The sequence below is a fragment of the Lupinus angustifolius genome, chromosome LG01 (genome assembly GCF_001865875.1).
Source record: "Lupinus angustifolius cultivar Tanjil chromosome LG01, LupAngTanjil_v1.0, whole genome shotgun sequence".
Lineage (NCBI taxonomy): Eukaryota > Viridiplantae > Streptophyta > Magnoliopsida > Fabales > Fabaceae > Lupinus > Lupinus angustifolius.
In genome coordinates this window covers 6,148,659-6,163,650 of record NC_032009.1, presented here as the reverse complement: position 1 = coordinate 6,163,650, position 14,992 = coordinate 6,148,659, and positions in this window count along the sequence as shown.

Here is a 14,992-nt window from a genome sequence, read left to right as displayed (position 1 = left end):
ATCTGATGCAAAACCGCCTTCAAACTTTAGGGGTTGACAACGTCCAAGCCCTTATACTGAGCTGATCCTTGGTTGGGTTGGGGTTGTTGTTGATTCAGATGATGCAAATTTGCGTTCACATTTTGAATCGTTGTAGTCATTGCAGCCAAGAAGTCCAGATTAGCAGCTCCATGTCTAGCCATCTTAAATCTGTGAACATTAGACGTGTATGAGATACTTCTACTACTGAAATTATTTATGTGTCGTATTCTCAACCGAATAATTCAAGCAAACGATTAAGCACACCAAGTCACACAAGAAAGCATGTGAGGCCATGCCGAATAGAAAAGAACTGCTCTGATACTATGTTGTAACGCCCCAAAAATTCTCCAACAATATTGCCCAAAAATGGGTAATTTTTTTGTGTGAATAATATAATATAAAATTATTTTCCTTATATTGAATTCATTTTTGGGACATCACATTAAGTAACCTAAATTATGGAAAAGACAACAATCGTTACCTAATGCTAATAAAAAACAACTCAACATATCGTGGAATAATTCTTCATTGAAATAACGGAAAATGTTTGTACGAAAAACAAGACGGAATAAAATCTTTGTCTAAACTGGAAACATACAAAATAGGTTGAGCCATTCAGCACATCAAAAGTACCCTACATAGATACCCACCTCAAAAGCAAAATAGAAATGGAAATGGCTACTAGTTACTAGCTTCGGTGTTCGCGGGTGCGCTAGGACACTCGCTTGCATCCTCCTCCATCTCAGAATCAGAGGAGAGGTCTACCACCTCAATGGAGTCCTCTATACAGACTAACTTCACACAATCCTCCTCTTCAGCTTCTAGCTCCTCCTCTTCAGTCTCTATCTCTTCTTCCGAGTCGTTCGACGCACCTTGTGACCTACTTCCCGCTCTCGCATCTGCCTGAAGATAGGGCATCGTCCGTCGAGAAGCTCTCTTCCATGGTGGGGAATAGAGCATGTCGTCCCAACTCCGTCTCCTAGTAGATGACCCTACACTAGTGGGTCTGTGAGGAATCACAGACTGAATAGATGGTGCAGAAGATGCTAGTCTTCGAGCAGGTAAAGTGAAAGAAGCCTCCAAGTCCGAATGATGTGAGGGGAAGCGCATCGTAGAGCCATCACAAACTATCTCCAGCTCTAAGACACAAGGGTCTGTGTAGGTGTATCAAGTTCTGTTATTGCTCCATGTCCCCTCTTGGGACGTCGAGAATCGGTAGCTTCGAGTCCTCGCAGTATGGTTCATCTGAACGAGAACACGAACCGAAGATAAGCAGAAAGAAAAGGGAGTAAGACATCTAATGAATATTATTCATTGACAATGTAAAGTTATACAAAATATCACATCCAGATGGATACACATAATATACACAATATATTCCGCATACATAAATGCAAATGATGAATGATATTATATCTCAAACTATGAGAATCAATATCCATGAACTCAATGTATGAATGCTATGTTTATTTCATCCATCCTTACACCAATATCCTCCTAATAAACTATTCGAAAATAACCGAGAGTACAGGTCCCATAACAAGCCGATTTGAATGCACCAAAAATATTCCTCGCAAGGATATATGATCGATCTGTTCTGAAGAACTATCTGTTTCTGGATGGTGTGTATCAAACAATTTCTAGGCATCCCTCTCATCGACCCTGATTGCAAATAGGGGTTGTCGTAGATTGTCTAGTTTGCGCCGTGAGAGTTGTGCAATTCAACATAATACCTCATCCATGAATACAAGGGACTCGTCTCACCTAGACTCGCCCTCAAGACATTGTTGATGAATCACTGCCATCGCCGTCCCTCTCAACATCGTGGGACTCGTTCCTTTGCTGTAAATTTCCTCTCCACTACTTCGTTATTCATAATAAGTATGCACAGGAACCGAGGTTAGCCAATTAAATCTTTTAATCATTATTTTATATTGATCGTCCCATCCTAAGACATCTCCCAATGGAATGCTTCTTGTGGGACCCGATCTTACGTTATCATGTATTATAGGAATAACATCCCTACCACTACAAACCATCGCTGAATTATCCTGGACGACCACATGACCAATCCTCTTACGGTCATACGACCTCGCTGTGTGGTCTCATGTAATCCTTTTTAGGCATCGCCTTGCTCGCGACGTCATCGTCGAAATCCTTGCCCGAATAAGGCATAAGAACAAAGGTAACTGTATAAGTTTGTTGATTTGAGCATCAGGCTCCTCGTTCGAACCACGATCTCTCCCAATTATTAAATATACTTCTCATCTAAGTTAGAATTATTATCTAAGCAATCAACCAATCAAAAGCAATCAGAAACATTGTATGCCTCTCGCCCAAGCCAGAGATTATCGCTCAAGCGATGATTTCATCAAAACGGACTCCATTGCTTGCCTGGCTCTCGCTTGGGTGAGAGCCTATCGCTCAAGCGAAAAATCCACCAAAAACTAGTCAGAATCACCCTATGGGTCACGCTCGGGCGACCTGAATTTCCTAGAACAGGCGAAATGCCTGCCTGACCCTCGCCTAGGTGAGAAATACTCGCTTAAGCGAGGCTGGCTTGCGCAGGCGAGGGGAGTCCAGTTGCCAGGACTACTTCCTCGCCCTTTTGGGCCACCAGAACGACAATCTCTGTTGTTTCCGATCCCTACGTGTTTTAGTTTCTCATGTGGTGTTCCTTCATGGATAACTACCACAATAATTGTTATTTTAATCTATCATAGGGCATACAGCTTAAGAAATTATTCATACTTATTCTAGGCACGCAATCATTTAGTTAAGTACGTGTTTCTAAAAAAATATAACTCCCAACTTTTGAGGTAGTTGGGAGATCCGGTGTCATATTCAGACACAAATATGTCATGGTGTATTCTCCTTCACCTTGGGTTTTAGAGCGGTTCATCTCCTTTAAGTGAATGGGTAGGTTGTCCGACTTCGAATGCCTCGAGACTAAACACAAAAACCAATCAGTGATTTTCGAGTTAAATCTTTTATCTGTTAACTATAAGGAAAAAACATCATTTTAATCTATTTTAAGATCCAACATTTTCATCCATCCGTTCCAATATTCATATTCTTGAACTATCATTTATCCTCGAAAGTCTCGTTCACGGTTCCCATCGTGTTCATGGTCATTTGAACACCTTCTTTACAAGTGTTGATCTCATACTCAAAGCAACATTTTAAATCAAGATATCCTTGATTTCATAATCATCCCCTTTTCATTAAAATCATAAAATGCATATTTTTAAACACTAAAACAGCCCCATGAACAACAAGATTTCATGGTTTCAAAACAACAATTTTCCAAGTTCACGAAAACCCATTTTTCGAGTTCTTGAGTATAACAAGAGTTAGGAAGATTATTATAAAATTTCAACCGTTGAAAGTGTTCATAACATGCATATAAATATCACACTAAAATCTCGTAAACATCTAACGGTTAGATCCTAAGAGATAAAGAACTAAAAAGTGAAGACTTACCTTGGAGTTTCTTAGAGAATTAAAATGAAGAAGAAAGAAAATGCCAAGGGTTTTCTCTAGTTAGAGGGGGCTCTTTTTACAGAAAATGAATCTGATTTGGGGAGGGGAAAACCAAAGGTTTTTCAAAGGTGAATGGTGTGATGAGTAGATGAGGGGTTTAAGGGATTTTGTGTAAGAGATGAGTATTTTTTTCTTGCTTGTCAAGCAAGTTTCACTCGTGAAAGTAATGTGACCTCTTTGGTGAAACATTCGCGATTGAAACATGCCCGAGTATTGTCGGTTAATACTCAGCTGGATATCATCTTAACTGGGGCAATCTCCTTGCCTTGCAACGCCTTCACACTTCGATCAACGATCCTCAAGGGCATAATTTCAAAAGTGAGATTATCCTTTAACTAGATTGAATCGGGTTTGATGATATGTGACAGGTCACTAATGTATTTCCTGAGTTGGGATACATGGAAGACATTATGTAGGTTCGATAATAAATGTGGCAAGGCTATTTGGTAAGCTACTGGTTCGACTTTTCTAAGGATTTGATATGGTCCTTTGAATTTAGGGGTAAGTTTACGGGCTTTAAGCATTCTGCCAACGCCAATTGTCGGAACCACCCTCACGAAGACATGATCTCCTTCCTCAAAACTGAAAGGGTTCCTCCTTTTGTCATAATAGCTCTTTTGCTTACTCTGAGCTGCCTTCATGTTCTCCCTTATCATTCTTATCTTTTTCGTCATCTACTGAACCACATCGGGTCCTAGTATGAGATTCTTCCCTGCTTCAAACCAACACAACGATGTTCTACACTTCCTGCAGTAAAGAGCTTCATACAGCGTCATGCTGATACTCGAATGAAAGTTGTTATTGTAGGTGAACTCTATCAGATGCAGATAGTCTGCCCAAATTCTAGAGTGTTCCAACACACATGCTCTCATCAACTGCTCTCAGCAAATCTTCCAAAGATTGGATAGTTCGTTCAGATTGGCCATTCGTCTACGGGTGGTAAGCTGAGCTCATACTCAATTTGGTACCCAAGGCTGTTTGCAAACCATTCCACAACTTCGAAGTGAAACGTGGGTCTCTATTTGAGATGATATTTGTAGGAGTACCATGCAATCAGACAATCTCTTTTATATATAACTCTGCTAGCCTTTCCAAGGAGTATTTCATATTGATGGGTAGAAAGTGAGTTGTCTTTGTCAAATGATCCACTATCACCCAAACTGCATCATAACCCTTTTGAGTCCGAGGAAATCCCCTCACAAAATCCATTGCAATGATATCCCATTTCTAAACAGGGATATCGAAAGGTTGGAGTTCTCCTCCAGGTTGCTTGGGCTCGATCTTTGCCTTCTGATATGTTAAGCAGCGCGAGACATACTCTACTACTTCTCTCTTCATACCGGACCAGCAGAACATCTTCTTCAAGTCTTGATACATTTTGGTAGCTCTAGAATGAGTACTTAGTTTGATCTTATGGGCTTTGTCCAAGATTACCATTTTCAAATCAGGGTATCTTGGCAAATAGACTCAGTTCTTGCATCGTAACATTCCATCAGTTCCTTCTTGAAATTATGAGGCTCTTCCTTCAGCCAACAAGGTTCTCTTCTCTCGCAGTTCTGGATCAGAACTTTGAAAACCTTTCAGTTGTTCCAGAAAGCCATTTGTTACTGTAAGTATACCTAACATCAAACTCTTAGGTTTTACTTGCATCACAAGACTTAAATTCCTGAAATCCTCAATTAATTCCATCTCCTTGACCAGCATGGTTGACATATGTAGATACTTTCTACTCAAGGCATCAGCCACTATATTAGCTTCCTCATGGTGGTATTGGAGATCAAAGTCATAGTCCTTAAGGAATTCAATACATCGTCTCTACCTCATGTTCAACTCCTTTTCGTCGAACTGATACTTCAAGATTTTGTGATCACTAAAGACTTCAAATCATACTCCATAGAGGTAATATCTCCATATCTTGAGGGCAAATACGACAGCAGCCAACTCCAAGTCGTGCGTCGGATAATTCTACTCACGTGTCTTTAATTTTCTTGAAGCATAAGCTACCACCTTTTGTTGTTGCATCAACACGCAACCTAGGCCTTGTTTAGACGTGTCACAATACATGTTGTAGTTTCCTACGAGTCTAGTAGAATCAACACATGTGTTGTAGTCAATCTTTTCTTTAATTCTTGAAAGTTTTCTTCACACTTCGCCATCCAGACAAAAGCCTTGTCTTTCCTGGTTAACGTAGTCAGTGGCAACGCCAACTTTGAAAATCCTTCAATAAACTTCCAATAGTATCCCGCTAAACCGAGGAAGCTTCTGATCTCCGTTACAGATTTTGGAGAATTCCATTCCATCATCGTTCCTACTTTAGCAGGGTCTACAACAATTCCTTCGCTTGATATCACATGTCTAAGAAAATTCACCGATTCTAACCAAAATTCGCACTTTGACAGCTCGGCATAGAGTTGGTTGTCTTTCAAAATCTGCAACACTATCCTCAGATGCTTCCCATGTTCCTCTTGGTCCTTCGAATAAATCAGGATATCATCGATAAATACGACCACAAATGTGTCGAGGTATGGATGAAAATTCCGATTCATGTAATCCATGAACACTGCAGGAGCATTGGTTACACCAAATGACATCACAAGATATTCGTAATGAATATATCGCGTCCGAAAAGCAGTTTTTGGAATATCCTCTGACTTCACGTATATTTCGTGGTATCCTGACCGAAGATCGATCTTTGAAAACACGGTAGCTTCTCTTAGTTGATCCATCAAGTCGTTAATTCTTGGCGATGAGTACTTATTCTTGATGGTGACTTTGTTCAACTGTCGGTAGTCCGTACACAACCGCATTACACCATCCTTCTTCTTCACAAATAACATTGGAGCACCCCCATGGTGAAACACTAGGTCTGACAAACTGTTTCTGTAGCAAGTCTTCCAATTGCTCTTCAACTCCGTTAACTCCAAGGGTACCATCCCGTAAGGAGCTATAGAGATCGGTCCAATTCCAGGAACCAGATCGATAGCAAATTCTATTTCTCGTATTGGGGGTAAACCAGAAATGTCAACTAGTAAGACTTCGGAGAAATACCTAGGTAAGTATTGAATCTCTCCTCCACTTTTCTTCTACAATGATGCCAACAACATAAATACTTGAGCTCCATCCTTCAAGAGTTTCTTTATTTGGTTGGTAGTGGTGCTTTTGATTTCATAATAGGATTCAATGAGGTTCTTAGGATCGCTAAAGATTACTATTTTGTTAAAGTAGTTTAGAAGAACATGGTTGTTAGACAACCAATCCATCCCTAAGATGATATCTAATTGGGATAAGGGTAGACATATTAGGTCTACTGCAAAGGTTCGTTCATCTAAAGTTATAGGACATTCAGAGCATATAGTTGACACTGACGGGTTCATTAGTGGGTGTGGATACAATTAGGTCATAGGGTAGGGATACTATAGGCAATCGTAATCGATTGACAACATCATTAGAAATGAAAAAATGGATCGCACCCGAATCAAACAACACAAATAAGGAAGTCTCATTAATACGACACATACCTTGTATGAAGTCCTCATTGCCCTCAATCTCAGCTCCACTCATGGTGAACACCCTTCTTTTGGTCGTAGGTCTTGCCGCTTGAACAATATTCACTTCTTCCATTTTCAGTCTAGGGCACATCAGCTTGATGTGTCCAGGTTGGTTGCAGTGATATCATACAGGGAAGTTGACACTGAAGTGCTCCCCCTTGCACTTCAAACACTAGGGTGGCATGTTGTTGTTAGAGTTCCCAACTGGTAAACTCATTTTTTTTGTTTTTTATTGTAGTTGTTGTTATTGTTCTTCCCTTGTCGGAAACCTCTATTGTTGTAAGGCTTGAAATTTCTCTGTTGATTCCCTGATGACGAAGCATAAGGTTTCTAGTTATGGTTGAAGGGCTTTCCTCTTCCATGTCATTGTCCGAAATTCCTTTGGGACCATAGGAATTTTCGGGTGGTACGACACTTTTCAGCTCCACATTTCTTGCCTTCACGCTTTCCTCATAAAGCCAACACTGGTTAACCAAAGTTGTAAAATCCGCTATCTGCTGATGTACAAACATCACCTTCAAGTCCTATCCAAGTCTATCCTCAAACTTGGAACATTTGGACCTTTCGTTTACCACTTGATTGTAGTGTAAGGCATACATCGCCAAATCCTCAAATTTGTCAACATACTCCCCAGTTGTCATACTTCCCTGTTGCAGACGCAGGAACTCCATCCCTTTCTTGGTCCTCATATCCGCAGGAAAGTACTTCTGCAGAAATCTATCCTTGAAGGTTGTCCAATTGACACTTGTTGTTCATGCTCCATCTGACGTCTGGAAAATGCCCACCAGTTCTCAGCTTCCTTAGTCAACATATAGGTCGCATAGGTGACCTTCTGCTCCTCAATGCACATAAGTGCCCAAAAGATCCTTTCCAACTCCTGGATCTTGGATCCAGTCATCTGTTGCCCCTATATTGAGCCGGGCCTTGGTTGGGTTGGGGTTGATGTTGATTCAGCTGAATTAAATTTGCGTTCACATTGCAGCCAGGAAGTTAAGGTTAGTAGCTCCACGTCCAGCCATCTTAAATCTATGAACATTAGATGTGTATGAGATACTTATCCTACTGAAATTATCTAGGGCCGTATTCTCAACCAAATAATTCAAGCAAACAATTAAGCACACCAAGTCACACAAGAAAGCAAGTGAGACAATACCCAAGGCCGAATAGAAAAGAATCGCTCTAATACCATGTTGTAATGCCCCAAAAATTTCTCCAACAACGTTGCCCATAAATGGGTAAAAAAAAATTTGTTTCAGTAATATAATATAAACTTTTTTTCTCCTTATTTTTTATTCATTTTCGGGACATCACGTTAAGTAACCTAAATTGCAGAAAAGACAACAATCGTCACCTAATGGTAACCAAAAACAACTCATCATATCGTGGAATAATTCTTCATTGAAATAATGGAAAATGTTTGTACGAAAAACAAGGTGGAATAAAATCTTTGTCTAAACTGAAAACATAGAAAATAGGATGAGCCATTCAGCATATCAAAAGTACCCTACATAGATACCCGCCTCAAAAGCAAAATAGAAATGAAAATGGCTACTAGTGACTAGCTCCCGTGTTCGCGAGTGCGCTAGGGCACTCGCTTGGGTCATCCCCAATCTCAGAATCGGAGGAGAGGTCTACCACCTCAATCGAGTCCTCTATACAGACTAACTCGATGCAATCCTCCTCTATGGTTTCTAGCTCCTCCTCTTCAGCCTCTATCTCTTCTTCCAGGTCGTTGGACGCACCCTGCGACCTACTTATTGCTCCTGTATCTGCCTGAAGATTGGGCATCATCTGTCGAGCAGCTCTCCTCCATGGTGGGGAATTGAGCATGTTGTCCCAACTCCATCTCCTAGTAGATGGCCTCGTAATAGTGGATCCATGAGAAATCACAGACTGAATGGATGGTGCAGCAGATGCTAGTCTCTGAGCAGATAAAGTGAAAGAAGCCTTCAAGTCTTCATGATGTGAGGGGAAGTGCATCGTAGAGCCATCACAAACCATCTCCAGTTCTAAGGCACAAGGGCATATGTTGGTTTATCGGTGTTTGTCACTACTCTATGTCCCATCTTGGGACATCGTGAATCGGTAGCTTCGAATCCTCGCGATACGGTCCATCTTAACGAGAATGCGAACAGAAGACAAGCAAAAAGAAAAGGGAGTAAGACATCTAATGAGTATTATTCATTGACGATATGAAATTACACAGAATATCACATCCAGATAGACACACATAATATACACAATATATTCTGCATACATAAAAGCAAATGATGAATGATATTATATCTCAAACTATGAGAATCAATATCCATGAACTCAATGTATGAATGTTATGTTTATTTCATCCATCCTTACACCAATATCCTCACAATAAACTATTCATAAATAACCGAGGGTACATGTCCCATAACAAGTTGATTTGAACCACTGAAAATATTCTCGCAAGGATATATGGTCGATCTGTTCCAAAGAACTGTCTATTTCAAGATGGTGTCGTATCAAACACTTTCTGGGCATCCATCTCATCGTTCCTAATTGCAAAGAGGGTTGTGAGTGATCATCTATTTTGCATTGTGAGAGTTGTCCAATCCAAAAGAATATCTCATCCAGGAATACAAGGGACTCATCTCACCTAGAATCGCCCTCAAGACTTTGTTGATGAATCATCGCCATCGCCATCCCTCTCAATATCGCGGGGCTCATTCGTCTCCCGTAAATTTCCTCTCCACTATTTCGTTATTCATAATGAGTATGCACACTAATCAAGGTTAGCCGATTAAATCTTTTAATCATTCATTTATATCGATCGGTCCATCTTAAGACATATCCCAAAGGAATGCTTCTTGTGGGACCCGATCTTACATTATCATGTAATATAGGAATAACATCCCTACCACTACAAACCATTGCTGAATTATCCTGGACGGTCATATGACCAAGCCTCTTATGGTTAGACAACCTCGCTGCGTGGTATCATGTAATCCTTTTTAGGCATCGCCTTGCTCACGACGTCATCGTTGGAATCATTGCCCGAATAAGGCGCAAGAACAAAGGTTACTGTATAAGTTTGTTGATTTGGGCATCGGGCTCCTCGTTCGAGCCATGATCTCTCTCAATTATTAAATATACTTCTCACCCAAGTTAGGGTTATTATCTAAGCAATCAATAAATCAAAAGCAATAAAAAACATTGTATGTCTCTCGCCCAAGCGAGAGACTATCGCTCAAGCGATGATTTCATCAAAACAGACTCCATTCCCTACTTGGCTCTCGCTTGGGCGAGAGCCTATCGCTCAAGCAAAAAATCCACCAAAAACTAGTCAAAATCACCATCTGGGTCTCGCTCGGGCGAGATATTGTCGCACGGGCGACCAGAATTGCCCAAAACAGGCGATACACCTGCCTGGCCCTAGCCCAGGCGATAACCACTTGCTCAACTGAGGCTTGCTCACCCAGGCGAGGGGAGTCCAGTTGCCAGGGCTACTTCCTCTCCCTTTTATGCCACCGGGTCGAAAATCTCTGTTGTTTCTAATCCCTACGTGTTTTAGTTTCTCGAGTGTTGTTCCTTCATGGATAACTACCACACTACTTGTTATTTTAATATATCCTAAGGCATACAACTGAAGAAGTCATCCGTACTTAATCCAAGCACACAATCATTTGGTTAAGTACGAGTTTCAAAAGATTCTAGTTACACTTCCTACAAAATATGAAGCTGCAATTTCATCTCTAGAAATGTCTAAGGATTTGTCAAATATTACCTTGGTAGAAGTGTTGAATACATTACAGGCACAAGAACAATGGAGGCTTATTAGGCAAGAAAGATCAATGGAGAGTGCTTTCCAAACCAAATTACACAACAATGGTTGGAATGACAAAAACAAAAGGCAAAATAACAACTGTCGTGACCCGATTTTCAGTTTTCTTATTCTCCCATGAACTCATACAATTTCGATTGATTTTTTAAGAATGATACTCGAGTCATTGAGCCAAAGTCGATTAAAGAATATCGCGGATATACGCTATATCGACCGAACCGAGGCATCTTCCTTTGGTGCTTATTCGCAACCGATGAGAGGAGAGGTAATCACTCTCCTTATTTCTCATGAACCCTCACCCGTTGTATAAGATTCGTTAGATTTCCATATTAGCAATGATAATGGAATAATCTCTTTATTACTGAATTTTTGTCTAATCCTTGGCTGATGGAAACATATAAATTAAAACCAATTTTATTCATGCTCTTTTTTATATTCCAGTCTATTATACGTGCATGAGTTTATGTAGAATGACTGATTAAAACAGTTTATAAATTACTCCTATAATTTTGATACATAAGCCACACAAAGCGAGACATGCTCATGAAACACATTTTTTCGGTTTGAATGCTTACCTGAGTATATGCCCTGTGAAATATAAAGCTATCTCTCTTCTCTGATTTTACTGAGTCTCCTCCTGGTTTTTATGATGTTGTAACCGTGTGTATCTGTTCCTGAATTTATGTGATGCGCATGTTATATGATTTCAGCCTACTCCAATATGTAGCGTATTCTTTGATTTGATGTAAGTATGTATAGGGATGGATCTCTGGTTGTTATATGATATGCATATGTGCTCTGCTCACTCCTGCCTTTTTTCTGATTGTTCTATCTTTTTCTCACTGAATACCCTCTGTTTACACTCTCTATTTATCACCGTCCCCTCTCTTTGGTATGCGTAATAGCTCCTTTATAGGTGCCAAGGCTGATCGTAAGGACCAAATGAGACTTTCCATTCACCCTTTGATTTAGTAACATGCCATGACTTTCTATCTCTGATTTTAATTTTAAAACTAGTCATCAATGCTGCCTAACTACACTGAAATCACTGACTCTTGATTTGCACCTCTTTGATGCCACTTTATTCTGATTCAGGGCAGACTAGTGCTCCTTTTGATGTATTTATCTTTAATGGTTGATTTCTTGAAATTATCCAAATAATTACTCCATTCATGCTGATTATTGCATCTGTAACTGTTTGAGAGGATTTTTATTTTGCCAATGATGACTATAATTGGAGTAGAATGGCAATTGTCCTCTATTTTGTAACTCACGGCTGGTTGGTCTGATTGCTTTGGAATATTTATTATTTACTTAAGTGTATGTATAACCAAAAGAGAATATGTATTCTAGTTTGCTGCTTTTGAACTACCATATGCCTTTCTTCATGCTTCATTCTGAATTGTTTTACACATCTGTCCATAGAAGATCTTTAATTTTAATGAGGTACTAATGATCTCGTTACAGGGCTGGCTTTGGGACTAAGTTGACCCAATGGTTGTTTGTTCTATTGAGGAGTATGGGGAACACATCATAGCTGGAGTAGGAGAACTTCATCTTGAGGTCTGCTTGAAGGACTTGCAAGATGACTTCATCGGTGGTGCTGAGATTAGTGAAAAATGAAGTAGAAGAGTTTATAGAGAATGTGAATCCAGTAGAAGGGGTGCTATCACCAGGTGAATATTGGAACTTATATACTTCTGCACATCAAATGGGAAGTTGCAGAATGGGAGTGAAAAAGAAGGTGTAGTTGATGAAAATGGAGAGAGTTGGGAAGCACAAGGCTTGTTTGTGCGTGATGCAAGTGTTCTTCCTACTGCTGTTGGTGTTAACCCCACGATCACAATACAGTCAACTGCACTTTGCATCTCAAATAGAATAGTTCAATATCTTATGAGTGTGTAATTTCTACAAGTTTATTCATATGATTTATTTGGAAGAAATAATGCAGTGTGACATAATCTTTTATTACTACATGATTTATATTTTATGAATTTGCAGTATTATAATAACATGGAAATTTCTTTCCAGAAATCTTTGTATTCATTTGGGGTAATGAAATTTGTGCTTCACATCTCTTTAAAACTGTGTAATTCTTAACTTGAACATGCATGTGGATGATTTATGTTCCTCATGTGGCTTCTTAACTTGAGCATGCATGTGATGCAAAAAAGACTACCTATCATCGACCAATACCAAATTGGGTGTTCATACAACTACAAAACTGGAGGTTCTACAAACAACAAATACAATAATCAAAGTAGTAATAATGAAGTCTTTCCACCTTGTATCTACTGAAAAAAACTAATCATCCACAAAATAGATGTTGGTGGAGGCATGATGCAAGATGTTATAAGTGTGGTTAGTTAGGGCACATGGAAAAAATATGCAACTCTCAACAACAACAACAACAAAAGGAGAAGTTAATATTGTTGATGATCAACCATAAGAAGAGCAATTGTTCACAATATCATGTTTTAAAGCCAACAATTCTACAGAAAGTTGGCTCATTGATGATGGTTGTACAAACCACATGACTTATGATCGAGAGAATTGGAAATGGGACATATATTGCAACAAAAGGCAAAGGAACAATTGTAATTAAAAGTTACACATGTTTGAAATTAATTCATGATGTCGTATATGTTCCTGAAATTAATCAAGATTTGTTAAATGTTCCTCAGTTGATGGACAAAGACTATAAGGTTTTGTTTGAAGACAAAACCTGCATGATTAAAGATTCAAAAGGTAGAGATGTGTTCAAAGTTCAAATGAAAGGAAAACGTTTTGTCTTGGATTTGATGAAAGATGAGAAAGTTGTAGTACACAAAGAACAAATAGAAACAAAGTCTCATACACACATTGTCTACCGATATGAGAAGCTTACAAGGTTTTTTTTCTGCAAAAAAGGACAAGGAATGCTACACAGAAGCTGCAACTGATACATACAAATATTGGAGGACCTATGAGTATACCATTAGATGTTGCAAAATATGAAGAAGCTGGAAGTGACTAGAAATGGATAGATGCAATGAAGGAGGATCTCATGGTCATTGAAAAAAATGAGACATGGAAGTTGGTAGATATGTCTAAACACAAGAAGAGTATAGGAGTCAAATGGACTTACGTAACCAAGTTCAGTCTTGACGATTCTGAGAATAAGCATATGGAAAAACCTTGAAGTTTACAACTCCAGAGTTAAGGAGGAGTGTTGATTAGTATGGCTCAGAAGCTATTATGTTTCTATTCATTAGGCAATAAAGATACAATATTATATGTTTATATTCATTAGGCAATATAGGTTTAATATAGGTGTTGGGAATATTTCACCCTTTTATGTTGGAGCACTTATGTGACTCATTATACTATTCATGTAGGAACTTATTTTTTCTGCATCAGCTTTCTTTTCATGTTGTATAAATTATGTGCATTGTTGATGAATAAAATAATGTCTTCTTCATAACACATTTCCTCTCTACACTTTTGTTTGCTACATAACCAACACAACCTCTAAATATATTTTAGTATTAAATCATGATCATGGAGTTAAGTGCATGGATCATACCATTGAGTAAAGTGACATTTTTTCCATTGGATAAATAATTGGAATGTGGTTGAAATATTAGTGCACATATAGAACAGGAGGAAACATGGCAGAATATATTTTGTTCTCCTCGACGGATAAAAGGGTGGCCCAATGCAGAAGTCTTCAGCTACTGGGGTTTGAGAATTGTAGATATATGTAGTCTTAACCTTAAAAGAAATGGTTGATCCATGAACCAGGGAGAGCAGTGAAAGCAGATTGAATGGTCTAAAATGTATTAGAATAAGACAAATGAAGTGATGCACAATTTTATATAACATGAAGTGCAACAGTTTTATAAGACAAATGTATTTGGGGATCTTAGATATATGTAGTCTTAACCTTGAAAGAAATGGTTGATCCATGAACTAGGGAGAGCGGCGAAAGCAAATTGAATGGTTTAAAATGTATTAGAATAAGACAAATGAAGTGATGCACAATTTTATATAACATGGAGTGCAACAAATATTAACTATAATG